Genomic DNA, 21,286 nt, shown 5'->3' on the forward strand with positions numbered 1-21,286 from the left:
GTTGCTGCTGATCTAAATATATGAACTTCTCACGGGGCTTTTCAGATGAACTAGAATTCAGGACACCTACTGCTTTCTAATCCTGAAACATGGGAAAACATTTTGGTTCTGCACTAATAATGAAAAAGTCTGTTATCTCCTATCTAACAGGAATTCTCATTAACCTTAACAAGACTTTCATGTGTAGATAAGCAAATATAATACAACTTCTCAACAATGGCAGTTTCCATGTAGAAACTTAGAATGAAAACTTCAAGCTGATACATCATAGTTTTATTCCTCTTTACAGCTATGTTTCACATTGCCAAGCCATAGTGCTCACTCGTGTACCCAAGGCTCATTGCATTTTTCTCCCTCCGTGGACGCTGCAGGGGCAGCTGTGCTGCCCAAGGGAGGGAGGAAAATGCTCTGTGGGATTCCTGAACTAGAGCTCGGACATCACATTGTTGCTTTCTCACAGAATCACAGAATCACAGAATTTTCTAGGTTGGAAGAGACCTCAAGGTCATCGAGTCCAACCTCCAACCTAACGCTAACAGCCCTCCACTAAACCATATCCCTAAGCTCTACATCTAAATGTCTTTTGAAGACTTCCAGGGATGGTGACTCCACCACTTCCCTGGGCAGCCTGTTCCAATGAAATGTTCTGTTGTGAAATAGGCTCATGTTCTCCTTCAACATGAGCCTATTGCTCCTGCTATGGGAGAGGAGGAAGGTTTCCAGCTATGACCAGTGCTCCCCTAGAGCTTGTCCCACTTGTTTGTGTGGTTAGGTCACCCTAGGTGCTTCCATTCCTTTGCTATGACAAGTCTTACAGGTGGGTCGAACCCACCTCACTCTACAGGTGTTTCTCCAAAAATACTACATACAATAGTGAGAGCACAGTATTTCTAGAAGACTTTTCTATAACTGAGCTTCAATTTTAAAATATTCACATTCGCAAATAAATTCTACCTTTTCTTCTTTGCCTTCTCTATAGATACAAAGAAGGAAATGCTCATACTGGAAGTAGTACTGTGTATAGCTGTATATTCTTTTACACTTCCTTCTGTAAAATGCCTTCCCTTCTGGTTGGGTCCTTGGCAAGCTCTTGCTCTTGTGTATTTCTGCCTCAGGAACAGATACCGAGATAGTAACAGTTTTTCGTCTTCTTGAGGATAAGGGAGGTGGATATAACATTCTGAGTCTTTTCAAGAAAAGGCAGTTTTTACAAGGTAACAGAAGATGATTTCTCTCTGAGGGACCATGTTACCCCAGAGACTCATCCTATCTCATTTCACCGTATGTTGTGCCAGCTTCTGGATTATCTCAGCACAGGATTTTCTCCCTGTTCTGTGAGGCATTTAAGTTCAATGTATTCTGTACATAGAAAAGGAGCATGTTCTCCTTCCAAGCCATTTGTTGATACTGTTTTCCTACTCAAGAAGGACAGAATGTCTCTAGAATACTTTGTGTGTGCATTTAATAGTCTTTGGATATAGACTATACAACATACTTATAATATATAATTACTAAACAAGTTAGAAAGATGGCATGATATTGGAAAGGTTGATGGAAAAATCTTAGTAAACAGATGTATTGTTAAGGCTTCTCTAGGGCAAGTTTTAGTAGTGAATTTTGGAAAACTATTAGCACAGCTGCACCAGTGTATGTTGGTACAATCTATCTTTAAATATTCTTCTGGCAACAATGTAATACAGCAGCAGAAATGCACCTGACCACATGCGGTCATTTCTATTCTCATTTTAATTGCCTTTTAAGGAGCACTAAGGAATTCCAAATAATTCTAGTGTGCTTCATCAGCCAGCTGTGAAATACACTATTGCAGCTACATAAAAATAAAGACTTAAAAATAATAAGTATGTGTGCAAGCAGCTTGCTTTCTCACCCTAGGATGTTAAAGCCACTTATGTGTCATGGATGTAACAGAGCATTTGGAAAAGCAGACCCAATTCATTCTGGGCACATGGCATGTGATTTCCTATTGAGCTATAAAGAGGAAAATAGCATAATCAAATGCAAAAACTTTTCAGAGCTGTCAGCTAGCACAAAGCTGCTTCTGGGAAAATAAACTGCACTATTTACAAATTGTGATATCATCAGGAGCTATTTATATAGCAAAAATAATTTATACTCCAATTACGTATTTGTAGATAGTCCAGCCAGAAATGGCCACTTGTGTCATCCAGCCTGACCCCTAAACTAGAAATGAGGCTAAAGCTGGCTTTTTAATTATGAAATATACTTTCCTTGGTGATGACCACTTTTTATTATTATTATTATTATTACAGCATTGAAAACATCTCTGGTTTCAATAGCCAAGCACATTTCAAGAGGATCAAAAAAGAAAGTTATTAATATGTAAAGGGTTTTTTTTGGCAATTAATCATAGGCTCATAGGAGATGCTAGATCATCACCTCTATATCTTGCCAGAAGAGTAATTTTTTCATTTTTTTTTCAGTCAGATTTAATTTGTGGTAAGCCATTGGGTGTATACTGCTTTACTTGGGAATTGATCTGCACTCTATCATTCATGTGGAATTTTCTACTTTTAGCTTTCTTCAATTATTCATAATTATGTAGATTCATAAATTAGGTTAAACTGCTATATTTATTTTCTCTATATAACCTACTAGCTAGATTTGATAGGTAGAGATTTCTATTTGTTTGGGTAAGCCATAAAGGGGTAACTGTTATAAGCTCTTTAACTTGAATCTACAAGGCAAGATATCCTGAATTTTGAAAGATCACTTGCAAAGAACATTTTTTTAAGAATTCAAACAGCTCTTCCAACCCGATGCAAATTATCAAGGATAATTGGTTGGTAAAAAAAACAGTACCAGGGAGCAAGAGGGCACCAGGTATTTCCCAGTGCTTAGTAGCACCTGTAGTGAAAGGTCACTCATATGCCTGAACATTATTTGATCTTTTCTTGTTAAAGGATTGAGATAACTGTTAAAGATTAGACTAAGAAGTGTATTTATCTATTTGTTTAAATCACACATTCAATAGTGACTTGTGTGATAAAGAGTTTTACTGAAGTCTCTGAACAGGCTTTCAGCTTTCCCTGTCTGTACAGCTTGCACAAACAACAGGTAAAAGCAATTAAATGTGCTGTGGAGAGATTAATTGATTTTCTCACAGACATAGAAAGAATATTCTTGTCATGAGAATGATGATGATGTTAGCTATATTTGCAAAGCCTGGGAACTTGGGCAGCCATAGGATCTAAAACAAAACAAAACAAAACACAATAATTAAAAAGATGTTCTGGGCATTAAAAAAATGCTATATTAGTAAAGAGCATTTCCCTCTATTTTGTTTAAAATCATTTTCCATATGCGACATAAACATCATTGAAAGCTGCCTGGTGAAAGTTACTTTCATTTCAGCATTCCTGTTCACTGAAAAAAGTTTTGAATTGAAGAGAAGCTTTACAATTTCTCTTGCTAATCTGTGTGGAAATCTGTGCTGCATTGAAAAAAAAAAATCTTGGGAGGAAAGAAAGAATATTCATATATTTTCTGTTGCTAGTGAAATTTTCAGCTATCATTTGTGCATGTTTATTCCAACACTGAACTTAGAGGAAGTAGTCAAGGCATGTCAGAGATGCAAGAGAAACGTGCATGTCAGAGTGGGCAGTTCATTAAGAGACATCATATGTGCAGTATGTAATGAGTACAGCTCATATAGTAATACAGCATCAGGGATAATATGTTAGAATTCAGGAATAAGACAGAAGCTTTTCACTTCAGTCTACCGTTCTTCTCAATGCTGGATAAGAAACAGTGCAGATACCATGCCTTCCAGGATGGTTGAATTTTGCAGGTGATTTGAGCAGCAGAGCTTTGGTATTGAAGCAGTATTGCTACCTCAGAGTGAAAAGAATGCTAATAATACATAGCTATATCTTACTTTTTAAAGTGCTTTTCACCCTGAATTATCATGAAGACTGAATGAAAAAGCTTCTGAAGTCATCTAGACTATTTTCTATTATTGCTGAATTGTTTCTTTCTAGGTGACAGCTTTTCACTGTTAAAAGTCTTAGCAAATGAGGTACTTGCCACTTCTGCTGAAGAGACAAAACAGAGCCCAGGTAATATAAAGATTGTCTTGAGCTCAACTAAACAATAGTGGTTCTTTGGTCAGTTGAACTTGTTGCAAGATCTTCCCTAGTTTTTCTCTCTCACTTCAGATCTCTTGACTCTTGAAAAAAATCTTCTAATGTATCATCACTTAAAAGCTCTCCAGTCCATGGCTTTGATTATAGTACCATGAGTGACTTGACCTATTATGATCTGCAAATGACCAAATTATTTCTACAGAAAGATACCAATGTGACCTTATCTGTAGCTATGAATTCTCTACCCATCATCCTACATTTTCAGTGAGTCCCACAATTAGGATGGGTAAATGTAATTTCACTGTTTTCCTAAGACTGTACTGAGATGGGAACTCAATCTAGTGCTGATGAAGTTAATGGACTTGCTCTCTGGGTCCCCTAGAGTGCTCTTCATTTTACTTGTTGCCAACAATGACCTTTTTATAATCACAATCACATCTGCTAGAAGAGCAGGTTGTGAGCTTTCATTCTTGAACCCCCTTTCACTGTATTCCACAGAGACATAGCAGTCCTGCATCTTTATCCCAAATTGTTACTCAAAGCTGAGGACCACCTCGATGAGACTGTCCATCTTCTCAGGCTATTGTGTCCTCTATGATACATTACACTCCATGACATGGTAAGACATTTTTAAGGTCTCTGTTTTCTTAAGAAAAAAGTGAAGATGTCTGGATTTTTAGAGCCCTCAAGGAGCAGAAGGATCATATTTTCTAGATATTACCGATTACCTGGATTAAGATATATTTTAGGATCTGTTTTATGTTAGTTGACAATACCTTGTGTACCTAAGACAATTTAGCAGGATTGCAGAATGATCCTGTATTAAAGCTGTGTGATGTCCTCCCCTAAGGCTTTAAGTTTACTAAAATATCTCAAACTGTTTTAAATGGAAATCTCTGGCCTGCCTGTCTGCCTTCCTTCCTTCCTTCCTTTTGAAAGTTTTTTGCTGAGTGATACATGATTTTGATAGGGGAAACTGAAAAATAACTGTCATCCTTTTAGTCTAATCATCTGATAGGTCTCTGAATAGAGCCCTTAAAATAGACACCATATAGTCCTGTCTCCAAGTCCAAAAGGCGCAGACACGGTGCCAGCAGGCAGGACTTCCAGGAAGTTTCTGATACTTAATAGTTATGGAGAGCTTGTCCAAACTGTGAGAGATTGGGATGATATTTGGCAAAGGTTACAGTTAATATTTTAAAGAAGTCAGTCATGATGGTACAGGTTTGGTGGTGTTTTTTTTTTTGTTTGTTTTGTTTTGTTTTGTTTTGTTTTGATTCAGCCCTCATGCACACACACATGTAGGCATATTTTGTCTTTTCTCTTTTAAAAATGGAAACCAGTTACATAGTTACTTTTGCTGTGCCGGTCATATACATGTATGCTTCTACCATGAGGAGAGGGGTGCATTTTCTGTTCTTTGTAGACAACAGTGATACTGTCTCACTAGTGCCAATATTTTATGCTTGTAGTCTTTCTGTTATAATTAATTCTACATTAAAAGATTAATAAGATAGTGGAAAATGGTGGCCAATTTTTCCAGCTGAAACTAAGGAGGGAATGTAGATGGACAGAATGTAATTAAAGAGGCTGGAATTTGGCCAAGATGCTGGCATTGTTATTTTTGCTCTTGCAAAAGTACCATGGGATCTTTAATGGCCCTGAGTGGCCTCAGTTGTATGTCTCTTTTGAAAGATGGATGCTGGTGATCCTCTACTACCTCTTGAATGCACTGCCTAATGCTTGCCTGGCTGAGAGCTGAGAATAGGAGCAGGATGAAGAGATTCATTAAACAGTGAAAGATCAAACTGAGTGAATGGTGAAACTGAGGACCCCTGCCTTCTCTAGGAAGTGTCTTGTTGCTGCCTTGAGGAACTGGTGGTCTGATCCACAACTCATTGAAATCAATGAATCTAATTGATTTCAAAGGATTTTGGCTCAAGCCCTGAGTTCCGTTTTATCTTGCTCTTTGTTCTCTTGCAAGGATTAAAGTAACCAAGAAGTCTTGCATCTGAATACATCTTCCCAAAACATAAAATGAAATTGTCTCTATCTGTTCAAAGAAATTTTCTATAAGAGCTGCTGCTCTAGGTCAGGAGAAAAGGGTCTGGGCAGGTTCCTGGCCTGGAGCACAGTTCCACTTGGGTTGTGGAATGAGTCAGCCCAGCACATCATGGCCTTCCAGAATTCAGTTACATGTATCTATAGGGTTTTTCTTTTCAATTTGAGTTTACAGGAGCTGTATACCAAAGACAGACTTTGGGTTTACCTCTTTTTTCTGTAGCCATTCATGAAGAGGTAATGCATCAGAGCAGATAAACCTCACGTATCTCTCATGCTGCGGTGAGCTGTGTTGTAGGGGTGGTTCATAAGTGCATTTTTCAAACTAGTCTCATACTTTCACCTTCTATTGGGAATTTAAAGTACTTTTACGTCTAGGTAATCAAAATGCCTTCTGCTACGTTACCTGGCAATTTCCATTATATGCACTGTTTTCAGACAAATAGCTTCTTAAAAATTAGCTTATACAAGCATTCATTTTTTGGTCTGAAATTTACTTGTCTTATCTCTGGAATATTGCAAGAGTAATGGTGTGACTTCAAATATGGCTAAATTACAAAATAAAGTTGCTTATTTGTTATTTGTGAGAATATCTTGCACAAAAACTGGACCATACTCTATTGATGTGAGAGTACCAACATCTATGCACGATTTGAATGTCTGTGGAGCTGCACAGATAGCATTTGAGAAGTCCATATATCCATCTAAATAATGCTGAACCATACTGATATGTGAAATGCAAAAGAAATTCTACATTTGAGTACCACAAATAGCCCTGGAACCATGTGTAGAGTGTGTCATTGCAAATATGTAGGTAGTCAACTTTGCTAAAGCTACACTTGCAAGTGTTGAAATAGGGTAGGGAACTGTCTCCACCGCAATCCTACTGCTTTTCTTTCCCCCTAGAAAAAAACAACAACACACAGTAAAACTTTTAAAAATCAAATATTTTACCTTATGTTCCAGTGTTTTTTTCAATAGGTCTTTCCCTTATTTAATGTGTTTTCTCTTTCATTAACAGCAGAATAGAGTTAACAGTGTATGGTTTAGTGGGGGCCTCTTTTACAAGGCCTCTTTTATGTAAAAATTATTTTGAGAATGTAACAATCTAGGGCTTTTGCCTCTGCTTGTGCGCAGCTTTCCTCTTGTTTTGGTATTTTAGTGACTACGAAGAAATGACCCTTGAAGTTATAGTGTCAGGCTGGTAATGAACTGACATCCAGGGGAAAAAACATAAACCTTTTCTTTCATTCTCCCATCTTGTTTTATTTTTTTATTTTTATTTTTTTTCTTTCCCTGTAATTAGACTTGCCACCATCAGGGACTGTTTTAGTTATTAACAGCATCTTCCTCACCTTTGCAGAGGGACAGAAAAAGCTAAGCGAAAACATCCCCCTCAGTACCAATCTGGGAGGTGGACAGAAACTGGCATTCACATTATACTGCTTCCCCCCCCTCCCCCCCCCAATATATTAACCTTTCACTCCTTAGGACCATCACCTTTTTTTGTGTGTGTGTAAACTCTGTTTATTTATTTATTTATGAGATTTCTCCAAAGTCATGAAATTTGAATACAGGCTTGCATCTAAGATTTTGTTTCAGACAAAGGGCGGTGGTTCTAACCACCATTGCTCTATATAAAGATGTAAAATACAAACCCGAGATGCTTTTCTTCCTCTAAAAGTTTCCAGCTATCATATCACTTTGGTGTGGGCAGTGACATCACTATGAAGCTTGAAAAGAAAGTGCTGACGTTATTCATGCTTCTGCCAGAGTTGCATCTGTATTGCTATCTCTCCAAGTAATTTATTGTCCTAGAGAACTGTGAATTGTTGCTGCAGTAAAATGTGAGGAAATGTTTTTCAGGGTAAAAGTTTTTACTACCACAAAGCTATTGTGGTTTTACCAAAATATCTTGAGTCTAACAGTTGCAACTGTTAGAGCTACAGTTGTTAAAGAGCTCAGCTTCTCCTTTGTCCTTTGTTTCCAACACCCCAGTCATTCACTACTTGATCTAAAGGAGAATCTCTAATAGTAGTAGTAAATCACAGATTTGATGATATTAGTAACGACACTGACCAACCTTAAACAAGTCAGAAATTGTTTACTCCATTTGCAGTTTTAGCACACTAATCTCACCATGTGTGAAAAGAATCACATTCTCACACATCTCTTACACCTGCAAGCTATGAATGATCAGCATCAAGACCAATGTTCTTGTCTGGTATCACACAGACTTGCCAAAAGCGAGTCAGTAAGTTAAGCCTTTGTTAGAGCTTGGTGCTGTCCCCATGCCTATTGGGCATTGTGAGTAAAGCAAGCTGTCAGTCTGGTGTGTTTACAGATAGATGGATCAGGAGTAGAAGCAATTATTTTAAATGTGACCTGACCACTGTGGAGCTGGAGAGATTTTGCACATTTATAAATGACCATCTTCATCAGACATCCCGCCAAGGATGTATTACAAAGCCAGTTGCCTGAAAGCCTTTTGCGGTAAATCAAAGAATTAGAGTTGATATTATTTAGACCTTTCCTTGCCAGTGCATGGAGCTTTCACCATTTCTAGAAAGCTCATATACTCTTGCTTGGAAAACCCCAAAAGCAAATATACCCCATGGGATTCACATATTGTTCTTCCGCTCATAGGAGGACATACTAATAGCACAGAAAGAACCATGGCAGATATTATATATATACTTCTCAACCAAAACCTTTTATCTTTATTCTCTAATATTTCCGATAAGGATACCATCATGTCTCTATCACCTTTTTCAGTGTTGTTTTTTCTTTCTAACAAACCATTTCCCTCTGTAAGCCATTATTTAAAACAAAGTTTACACTTCTGATTTGCACACAGGGATGCTATTTAATGTCTGGTATTCTTCATGACCATCTCTTCACTTTATCTCATTTTAGAATAATGATAAAAGGAGCTTCGGTCCCCTGCTGTTCACTGTGCCCTTCTCTGAGTTTGCTTTCCCCAGCCTTTTAAAAAACCAAACTCCAAATCCCTGTTTGAAACAAAGCATGCTTAATCCTTGGATCTGCCAGAAACATGCGCATTAACGGATACTGTAGATGTGCGAAAGTGTCCATATTCCATTTATACAATGGCTGTAGGTAGCCAGGGTAAAATTTGGCGCCATACACAATTTGGACTAAACACAGAGCTCTTCAGTGTAAAGTGCAACTGTGAAGTCCTGAAAGCAGGTTTTTAAGCACCTGCTCTGTTGATATCCTCCCAGATCTCTTCTTGGCCAGCTGTACATATCCTAAGTTAGGATTTCAGTAAGTTCCCTTTCCTGGAAGTTACCACAGGATGATTTAATCCACTTATTGCCTTTTAGCACCACTCGAGTGGTATAGAGACAAGGTAAAAGTGTAGGAGGGGGAGAGGAAAGAGGAGGTAGGCTGTTTCATCCTTACAATCTGTGTTTTTACCCTTACAGTTTTTTTTTTTTTTTTTTTTTTTTTTTTTGTGGGGTTTATTAAGATGTGATTAATTTTTCTTCTGAAGAGACTGGCTATTTTGTCACCTCACCTTTGTCCAAATTTGCATGAAATATTTGGAGGGTAATCATAACACTTCCTAGAGACATCAGGTACAGGTTCTTTGGTGCAAGTGTGCTACTGCTGGTCATATATCAAAGGCTGAGTCTGGCCACCTTGTACATCATAGGGCAACATGCACATTTATTGGTCCTTAATATTTGTCAGGTAGCTGGACTTTGACTATAGGACAGAATTATGTCTCCTTCCCACCCTCTCTTCCTTCTGAAGTGATATTTGTAAATTATGAGTCATATAATATCTCCCAGAAAGTGAGATCATGGTAGCTTAAGACGTGATGGCAAAAGAAATTTTCAGTCAATGCTACTGTATACATACCAGTCACTCATGGTCTCGTGTCTCCTGCATCTCAGGAACAGGGAGGACATGGCTTGAGAACCTTTCATACTATTCTAGCTTTATTTTCCTTTCCTTCCTCTGCAATCCTTATAAGAAAAAAAGAGAAGAAAATAAGGTCAGGAAGGAAAAAGAAGGAAGAGGAAAGCTCTCTCTTTTGGAGAGATCTTGAGACCAATCCTCTTTGGCAACAGCACCGTGAAATCACTGCTTGTCTGCACCCTTCTGCTGATTAAAGAAAAATAAAACTTTCCTTCAGTTCTGCAGTCTCCTCTGTCATTTCTGTGCATGTTGATAGAAGTGGTGCTCCTTGTACCCTGCTCCCTCATGGACTGTGTGGCAAATCAGGGGGCTCTCATCTAAGGCAGTTTTGGGAAGTGAAATGAGATGAACAGAGATAACTCAAACGTTTTAAAAAGTTAACGGGCAGCAGTTAAATAACAGAATGGTTTCTAGAGGAATGTGGAATGTATGTCCTCTGAGGTATGAATAAAACAGTTAGGAATATTTAGCCATTTCTTTGCCAAGGCAGGTGGTGTCAGTTTTTTAGCTTGAATAATAAAAAATATTTTTTTCGAGAGAACATGGAAGATTTCATTGTCATGGCCAGTACTACATTAAGAAATTGGAAGAGGAGTAGACTAGCTGACCTAATGGTTTTGTTCTGTTTCTAATGATTGTTGTACTCAGTCCCTGCCCTTTTGTTTTTCAGATGCATTACTTGGGCCAAATTAATCCACTGTAATCCTCTAGTGCACATTTATTTAGGCTAAGATCTTTACTTTGTTAGTGCTAAGCTATGCCTAAAATTCTAAAGCATATGTCTGAGGTGGTATAATTTCTTTTTTTTTGGTATTTGAAATTTATGCACCAAAATAACACTTATTTTCTGTAATTTATTTGTGCATAGTATTCTTAAGACTAATCACCGTTGCCTATCCAGGAGGACTTGGGTATGCTTTTGTAGATATCATTGTCTTGGCATGTATCCCAGTTCTCTTCTCCCAGTCTTTTGGACTTGTCTCACCCTGAGGAATGCATGCTGAGGTATCAGTACTGATCTGAGTGTCTTCAGAAAAGAAAGAGTGCCTACATATGAGTAAAGTAAAAATATACAAAATATGCTATTACACCAAATACATTTGGCACCCAGTCTTTCCCATCTAAACCTGGTGGGTTTTATAATTGAGAAATACCCATATCTTAACCTGTACCATAAAATAGTATTCAGGAAAATAGAACTGAAAAGGTGCTGGGTGCTGTTTAGTGACCAGAGAAGATGACCTGGAAGCATGACTTTTGGATTGTGTTCTTGTTCCATTAATTTTTAATCTCCCTGGACCTGGTTTATGTCTTTAAACATGTATACCAAATTATGCTTACCTACATAGATCTTATGAAACTTGGTGAATGCAGTTATGACAAGTAATTTACCTACATTTTACTAGCAGTTGTAACTCAGCACCAGGAGAAACAGTTAAAACTCTGTATTTATCTTATTTGGTTGTTTTTCAGAATTTAATTGCTTACTCTCTTTTCCCAGTCTTGATCCTATCTCTGCACCTCCTTGTGACTGCAACTCTGTCTTTCTCTCTTTCAAGACACTCACTCACTTTATAAATTTCCCCTTAAGCCCTTCCTTTTCTATTTAGCTTATGATTGACTCTCTTTGAAAAGCATTTTGTGCTATTGTGTGTTAACTTAAATTGTATTTTACATAAAAGGTAAAGGATAAAATAAAGGGAAGGGTGGGAGATGATGCATTAGTGTGTGGGCTGAAAGATGGAACAAAGGGTTGTTTTTTAATTCATGCTGAAAATAGAACATAAGATACTTGCTATACTTCTGTGCATGTCAACAAAACTGTGACTTTACTCACAGAATAAAAAGTATGAAAACTCTCTTTAAAACTACTGTGGTATGATAAGTTAAGAATCTAACCATGTCATTTGCTGATAAAAATAATCCTAGGCTTCTTTTTAAACACTTGTTATAATGTTGGACAATGTGAGCAAAAGAAAATAATTTACATTATGAAGAAATCCTGGAAATATATCCACTGAATTGCAATGTGTAACTCCAGCAGGATATTACTAAGAGAGATTTTAAAACATTTATTGGAGGCATATATTACAGTATATCATTTACTGGCTGGAAGCCATGCAATATGTGTCTTAACAAAAAAAAAAAAAAAAAAAAAAAAAAGAGAGAGAGAGAAAAAATTACCTTGTAATATGAGCCCCTCCAAGGCATAATTATATAATAAAGTTCTTATTGGGAAAACTGGAAGAAGGCCAAGCCTTGTCCAAATATAGTGAATGTCAGAGCCAAATTTATTATCCTTAGCTATTAACAGGAGAAGGCAGGTTTTGTTTACCAAGCCTAATTCTCTCCTAATTACAGCCACTATAAAATAATTACTATCCATGGGATAACAACACAAGACAGAGTGACTAACAGAAGAAACTGCAGGGGTTAGAAAACAGAGTGCAATTCTGTGTCATTTTGAACAGCTTGTGTACTGCCATGAACAAATTAACGGACTTCATTAAGGAATTATGTTTTAAGAGCGGCTTTGCAGTGAAGCAGTAAAGCAATTAATGCATCCTTTTTGGTCCTAGATCTGAGCTCTAGTGCAGATTTAGAGAGCAACAATTTTTTTTTTATTATTTTTTATTTATTTTTGATGTATCAGGTATAATAGGATGCAGCCGCATTACTGAACAAGATCAGTAATGAGTGCATGGAAAAGACTATTTTGGAAAAATGATATGCAGTCTCCACTGACTTAATTTTTTTTTATTGAGTGCATTCATACTAACCTAATCTTAATTGAACAAAAAACAGAGAGCTCAAACTATGCCGTGAAATAATTTACATATTCAAATATTTATTTCCATTACATTTTGGATAAAAACTTGCAGTACTAAATAAATGTATATATAACTTCTATGCTTGTATTTGAGCAAGGAAAGTAGTGTCTAGCAAAATTGTCAATATTTTACTGCTGCTCTCTGTACAAATCAGAATAGCATACTTCTCAGTTGAAATCCAATACTTCATTAAATTCACAATGTTTCCATTCTCACTTTGCCTAGCCTCTTCCATCTTGTCATACAACCCCAGAGGTGCACAACAGACCTAGGGCTAGGTTTTTTGCACAATTAGAGTGTATGTATCAAAATCAGCCTGTACACAACATATTCACAGTGTAAAAGGTTAGAGTTCAAGCTGTCTTCTCTCTGTAGAGGACACTTCACCCTATAGCAGGGCAAACTCCCTTATTTTAGTGACTTAGTGGGAACTGGCAAACTCAACACACTTGGGAGTCTGTTTTAGATACTAGTTTTAATAGGCCTCCAGATGGCCACATGAAAGCTAAAGGATTATTATAGTAGCCCCCAGCCGTGCCATTATAGATAAAGGTATATTCCAGTTTCCTTTACAAACTCCTTTTCTGAGGGTTTTATAACGCCTTCGTAAAAATTCTCTTAGCACCAGAAGTCAATATAAAGTTCTCAGCCCACACAATATGTTTTATTTTAGAAAGCATGTATATCAGTATAGTCTCTGTTTACCCTGTATACATAGCTGTAATTAAGATTACTTTTAAAGGGTATTTTCTGTCAAAATTTTTAAAAAGTTAATCATGGAAATGAAATTTAGATGTGCAGACCCTCTGTTGGGGTGCATTAGCTCACTGTATTTTGAGATCAGCCAAGTGAGTCATTTATATCCACTGAGCATCCTCTCCTCCAGCTATTAACCTGATGGTAAGAGCAAGAAGAGTAGAAATTTGGGCAAAAGCATGAAACTAAAGTGATAGGAATAATGTTGGATACGTAATGTGAACATCATGGTAACATCTAATAGAGCTGGGACACAAAACTGAATCCTTTTTTTATACATGCCTGCAAATTTTGAAACTGTCAGAAATCTGTGTTTTGGATCAAATCCTTGCCAGTTGACACATTGACAGTAGAGGTGGGATGCTCTTGAAGCTGTGGTGGAGGTAACTGTCATAGCCATGTTTGTGTGGTTCTCTGGCTTTAACCTTCATTTCCAAGGGTTCTAACATCAGTCGCGTTAAATGATTAGAGAAGGATTTTGCACATTTCAAACAAAACTTCAAAATTTAATTTTATAAAACAATTCCCTACAGGATTTTTTTGAAACAACAAGGGAAAATGCTGCAAAATACTGTAGCCAGCTTCTTTCTCTATATGACCATAAAACCAAACTCAGGCTGTTTTTTTTTTTTCGTTTGTTTTTTCTCCACTGGCTTAACCAAACAATTTTCCATAGTTTGCCAAATTCTGAGCAATTTTCTGAACAGGAAACAGGGAACATGGACAGTAAAGCTAAGTAAATAATAAAGACATTCCCAGACATGGAGTCCCTAACTGACTTCTTTCCCTGGTTTTCACACTGTTTTTCTGATACCAAAACAGAAGGTGACTAATTATAATGTGATTATTATCTTTTCTTCACACACCACATCCTTTCAGGTTACACTTCAAACTCCTCAGCACAAAGACCAGTCCTGTACATTGGCATTGTAGGGCAGGATTTGTGATTGTTAGATATTGTGTCAGTAAGACTACATATTTATGAAGCCAAATTATGAATTGATATGATCTATCATAATGGCTCTGCCATGTCGACATCTGCATACGAACTGTTCCATTGCAGTATGGTACCGTGTCAAGCACGGTTTTTCAGGAGTCCAGAATCACTGCTAAATTTTAGTCATTTATCTTCAATTGCATTAAAACTGAAATGATAACACGTTTGCAGCATACTAAATTATACTTGTAAATAATACAAACAGAAATTAGGACATTGAGCATGGAAGCATTTGCCATTTTGTATGTTTCCAATGGAACATGCAAAATGTCTTTCTTTGTTTGCAAAAGATTAGTATACTTCAAAAAAAAAAAAAAAAAAAAAAAAAAAGGAATATTTTAACTTTGCTGCAAGGTATTGCATTTACACATTCTTCTATCATGTAAAATTAAAAGCTCTACAAAGATCTACAGCTTAAATATTATAATAAAATACAACACTTACAAATGAAATTATATCTGATTTGACTTTAGATATGTCCCGTATCTTCTTAATGGTTTCCTGAAGACTTCTGAGTTGGTAAGTAGTACATTTGAATGGGATACATGGCTTCAAATATTGCAGAAAATTCAAGTGTGAGATGTCACGTACAGTAGCAAATTTGCTACAATACCTAGGCACAAAAGGGTGAGTTAAGGATGGACTGTCAGCATGAAGGTCATGACCTGCAATGGAAGTAATGTACAGATCTAGAGCACTAATGAGGGAAACAATGACTTCCACAATAATGATGCGCAATGCTGTATAACATCCCATGTATTCCTGTATAGCCTGTGAATGTCACAGGCCTCAACTAGAAATCAGAATTTCCTTGCTTTTGATGGCTTGTCTTCAGATGTTTGGTGTGTTTTGTAGCTGCAGCTATTGCTATATTTTATGTATAAGCCATTCCAGAAAGCTATCATCGCACTGATGCAACGTCATGAGCATTACTCAGACAAAGAAATGCTTGGTGATTTTGCATAAGATTCAGAGGTAAAAAAAAAAAAAAAAAAAAAAAAAAAAAAAATCATCATCCAAGGCTCTAATTCTAGAAGTGATATTAACTTTATTTTATTTGTGTTCTGGTAAGGTTTTCATATGTGCTTTGGCAAGATGTTCTTCATTGTTATCTGAGCCAAATCTCTATGTAAGTTATGTTCTCAATTTTATAGTGGTTTCAGCATAGTCCGTTACAAGGAACATACTTCTATCCGATCCCCACTGTTGTAAAATGTGATTATCGTTAGCACAGAGTTAAAGATACCTTAGTTTCCAGGCTACTTAAGTTATTCTTGATTGCAGACAGAAAAGATCAATGATTTGAAATGTCACAAACACAGAAACAATATTTTTCCAATTCCTGTATTCATTTTGCTCTACACTGGAGCAGAAGTTAGAAGCTTTGTCCTGAAAAAAGTTGGCATTCATTGTGAACCGTACATATACTTGTAGTTCTCTAAGAGACATTTCAGAGAGTGCTCTATTTTTTTTTGAGGAAACTTCACTTCCAACTACTGCTTACGAGCTAAGTTGAACAGACGTTTATCTAAAAAGGCTTGGCAGGTAACAATATGTCCAAGTAGTCTCAGGTCTCCAGCAAAATTGCTGGAGATTCAAGATGTATTCCTGTTCTATATTGCTATGATTTATTTAAAAAACATAAAATCAGAATCATGCAGAAGAGCTGCAAAAGTCTGTTGGTAAAAGCATCAACTTTGCTATCGCTTGAGAGCTACAACCTCCAAGAAGCAGGCACCATTGTGTCAGAGTACAATTGACAGTCTGTTAAGGGATACTAAAAAAACAGTCTGGAAATAGAAATGGAACTAACTTTCAGCTTTATCAAGTGTGATGCTTCAAGGTCAGAATGAAATTCAGTGATGGGGCAGCACAAAGATGCTTGCACGGCAGGTGCCCTGGTCAATCTATAAACTCAGAGGCCATCAGTCTCTGCTTGTGCCAGCCTGCATTTTAATCAGAAGGAAAAATATGTGGCACGGTTAAGCATGCTTAGTGGTTTCCAATCAAGCAAGTCCCTAAACCAGAATAGCAAAAATGCTTCGAAGGAGTTTTAAGGCACAGAAGGAATATATGAAATATTGACTGTACGAGTATTGCCAGAGGAAAAAAATGTTTAAAAATGACTAATATCTCACATTAAGTACTCCCTTCCTAATTTGCTTACAGTAATGTAAATTGATACTAGTAAGAAATACAGACCATCACTTTTGTTTATCCTTCTTCATTTTATCCTGCTATGATTCACAGGCTGGTGTGATGACTGAAAAGGCATTGTGTCAATGACAACAAGTGTACTCTGTGTTTGCGGACTTGCCCTCCTCTTAATTTGTTTATTCAGTACCATGTGGTACTTTGCCTTGAAAGATCTGATAAGGTCTGTATAAGGAAATGTGTTAGATGTGGTCTGGTTTGAGGAGATTGGAGAGTGGTAGTCTAATTGAAAATACACAATGCTGGGAAAAGAGTAGCTGTTTGAGGAGTCAGAGAAGCAGAGGGTGGTCAGAATTAGAGAAATCTTATTGTTTTTATCATTGCTATAGTTTTATGGACATAAGAAATATCTGCTCATTTCATGAACCCAGTATTCCTCACTTGCTTTTTCCCAGAAAAATAACAGGGAAAGGGCAACTCAGTTGACTATCTTTTTGGTTAAAATAAAATGCAAATTTGAATCCAGATAAACATGTATGTAGCAGTAAATGAGAATGATGTAAGTGGGAATTATGTTATTTTCATCTTGCTCTGAAGTGTGATGAATTAAATGGCTTACTGCTCAGCTGATTCTTTCCACCAAAGCACTTTGATATGTATGCTCTTTACCAAAGAGGGGGACTTTCTCCAGCTGTTTCACTCTTCTTTCCTTCTCACCATCTTCTTTCCCATCTTCCTTCCCTACCTCTCCTGACTGTAAGATATAGAATCACTATTCCTTGTGCATACTCATCAATATACAGAAGTGTGCTAAATAGTGCCAGAGTGGGAAGGCTGAAATATCCCCAAATATCCCCCAGATTACCTTACTTGTTGGATGTTGTAGTTTTCCTGAATATGCCTGGTCTATGAATGCAAATACAGTAAATTTGGTATGTTTTGAACACACGGGAGTTGTTTTTCATATCATCAGCACAGCATAAGCTGGATGCTATGATGTTTCTTCAGTGTGTCAGCTCACTGGGTATGTGCTTCACCAAAATGGCTTATGTGTGCACAGCAGACTTATCTGGGACTTCCAGATGTACCATAGCCTAGTCAGAGGTAAAGCAGCTGCTTTTTTAACAAGGCTGAAGGGCATACAGACAGACATCCTGAACATATGTTCAAAGTCTCAGATTTTGCCTAGACAAGATTTCCAGACAGAAAAGGAGAATGTATCCAGGTCTTCATCTGTCCTACTCTCCAAACAGCCATTTCTCAGCATGATGTTAAAACCCTAATGACTTTTGAAGCCAAAAGAACTCCGCTTGCTGGATAGACACCTTCCTCTCAGATGCATAAGCATGGCCTCCTACTCTGATGCTTTTCGCTGTGAAATATATGTAAAATATGTAAGACGTGGCTCTGCCTGCTGTGTACCACCAATATTATCTGCTAAATTTCACAGTGAGAGTTTGGAAGCATTCTGGCTTGTATGTAATCATAAGGGTTCATCATTCAGTGGTGAATTTATTAGTTTCCTGACATTTATGGCAAAATGAATCACAGATGTTGTACAACAATATTAAGATAACACAGAAGTGAAGAAACTTGAGATTCGCTAATATATCCTTGCCTTTAGAGAGAGGTTTTTAAAGGCAGCAAAGATCTAACTCCTATTTCCTGACAGTCCAACCTCTCACACAGTGGAAGTTCCTCATTATACTTCTGGCTTGCCTTACAGTATGGGTGGATAATTTACTGTAATGACACAGTAATAATAAAGCTGTTCCATACCTATAATAACAGATACTATTGTGACAGTGTATAAAGGAGCTATTTCCAAGTATTGTATGCTTATTTTTCCTAATTTTTGCACTCTCATTACCATAGAGCATTCTATTTTCTCTTTTTTTCTATCACATGATATAAAGCCACAGCTTATTAACAGATGGTATTAATAAATGTACATTGCTCCTGATGTACATGCTTTTGCATATAACTTTTCTGAAAATGTGTTCCTTAATATTTGTGGTGACAGTTTGATAAGTATGAATTAAAAGCCTTCAGCAGCACTTTGAAGATAATGTTAAAATAAATATACAGGAGAAGGAGCAAAAAGCCCTATGAAAACCTAGTCATCCTAAGAGGTCTTGAACCATAGTCTTTCTGAATTTTACACTGTAGCACAATATGCAACTGCAGGCCAACCCACCAGCAATAATAAATGAGAAATTCTGAGGGCTACTGAGCACATTTTCCCAGTGGATCAGGGCATAGTTTGTTAGCACAGGTGTTCTTGTAATTGTGATTCATTGGGGTAAATGCTCAGTGCTCCACAGCCCTCTTCTACTTCCTTCTTCTCCTGGGGGTGTATTGATCTGATCAGTACTGACCTGCACTACTGGTGGTAACAAGTAAGCCTAAACAGATAGGGGCTCTATTCAGATTCTAAAGGTTAAAACATAGCCGTATAAAATATTAAAGGAGAGATTTTTTTTTTCAAGTGCTCAGAATTTCAGAGGACAAATTGCAATGACTTTTTAGAGATCATCAACTCTAAATTCCACGTGTGTTTTTTGACAATCTCTCCCTAAACCACTTGATGCCAGTAGACTGTGTAGGTACAATTAATCTGTTTCATAGAAACCTGTAAAATGGTCTTTATAATATGTAATATGGTTTGTATAGACTTATCAGGGATTTTTGTTCCATTAGTATTCTGATGAAAAATTTCCTTTCTACAAAAACATTTTTTTTTTTTTTCTGCAAGGAACTGTTGGAGCAAATAGGTTTTCTTCAGGGAAATCCAAATGACAGCCCTTCATCTGCTTACTTGGATGATTTTTTATCAATTACATTTTCTGCCTTGAGGCTAAAACGTTACAAGTTGTCCAAAGGAAGAATTTGTTTTCAAGAAATTTTCAAATTCCTTTCTCCAGAACAGACTCCCCTTCCCCCCCCCCCCCCCTTTTTTTTTCCCTAGTACTTTTATTGAGCTTGAACTAAACTATTTTCAAAATATGACTACTCATACACACACACACACTCACATATACACACACACGTGCAGTCATACATGTGCTTACACACTAAGGTACAGACACACACACTCAAACATCAGTATATGTACACCCAAAAGCCAAGTCTAGTTCGTCTAGTTGTTTGGATGAAAAAGAAGCTGGACCAGGATGCCCAGTTCTTGAGGGATCTCCCCTTTCCTCTGCTGCTGTTGTGCTCCACTTCTGTTCCAAGAACCTGAAGAAGAGCCAGCAAAAGTCAGCACTTGGAGATGAAAATTGATCACATTCCTTCTAACCTGCAATTAATGTGGCCCCTTTGTAGCTGCCTCTGCAAAGTTCATGTTAAGGCCTCTCTGCTGCATACACTGCATATTAACTGAGTTCTCTGTCTGGAATGGGGGTGTTAGGAGTGCTATCCTGTACCCTGCTATCCATACCCCTTATGATAATACCATCCACTTTCCTAAAGCTTCTCTGGGTACAGCTAGAGGGATTTGTGTTTTTTTTTCAAGTTTCATTCTAAAAGAAATATACAGTAAGCTTTATGCCTGCCAGAAGCGTGGACCACACATTGGAAATGTGTTTTTTTTTTGTTGTTTGTATGTTTGTTTTTGTTGTTGTTGTTTGTTTGTTTGTTGTTCATGAATTATATTAGTATATATTAGTTGTTCATGAATTATATAGTAAGATGTCTACATACAACTCACATTCCAGCCATGCAATATACCTTTACCTGGTCAAAATGTAGTTCCTGGCACTTAACTACTTCTTAAAAGAATATGATTATAGATGATACCCGTTTATGGTAATGAAAACATATCTGTGTAGTGAAACAAGTGAGTCATATATTTATATAAAGCATGCATAACTTCCTGTGCTTTTAAAACAATTAGAAACAATTAGTCCATATGATCCACTGATAAAGAAAAATGATTTATTGTGAAATAGTAATCTAAGCAAAGAAATATCCTGTGAAGATATAATAGTATCCATTTTCACATCCCCAGTGCTATGAAATAATAAATGCTAATAGATGTAAATTATGCATGCTCTTTGCTGCATGATAAAAAAGGGCCATTTAAAAAACTGAAGTACCTTTAGTAAGGGACTGGCAGTGGTCACTGCATTATTGTTTTTTGTTTATACTTGGTGTCATCCGTAATGGTGAGTTTCATTTTTGGGGACTGCATCCACCTGTCTATTAACTGACAGGCTAAGCAAATATGAGTTCCTGATGGGTTAAAAAAATAATCCTTGAATTCAAAATAAATTCCACAAGGAAATCTTGCAAAGAGAAAACAAACATTGCCCCCAATAGGACAGTCACTATGACTTGAAGAAAAGAAAATTGAAATACATGAAAAATCAATGAGGTAATAATTAAATTGTGGAGCCCACAGAACAGTGGCC

The 21,286-nt window shown here is 37.0% G+C and overlaps 1 protein-coding gene across 5 annotated transcripts in view; it reads left to right on the plus strand.

The window, feature by feature from the left end:
* FIGN (fidgetin, microtubule severing factor) overlaps nucleotides 1-21,286 on the plus strand; it is a 385,491-nt gene that overhangs the window by 145,657 nt on the left and 218,548 nt on the right. For 2 of the 5 annotated variants that reach the window (XM_084524066.1, XM_084524067.1), the window contains exon 3: nucleotides 15,191-15,236. The exons of 2 other annotated variants lie outside the window; for them this stretch is intronic. The gene's annotated coding sequence lies outside the window, so the exon portion shown is untranslated. Of the gene's footprint in view, nucleotides 1-15,190; nucleotides 15,237-21,286 lie in introns of those variants that run through there. One more of the 5 variants, XM_084524060.1, reaches the window with a different exon arrangement.

This window comes from Aythya ferina, assembly GCF_964211825.1.
Source record: "Aythya ferina genome assembly, chromosome: 6".
NCBI classification, from domain to species: domain Eukaryota; kingdom Metazoa; phylum Chordata; class Aves; order Anseriformes; family Anatidae; genus Aythya; species Aythya ferina.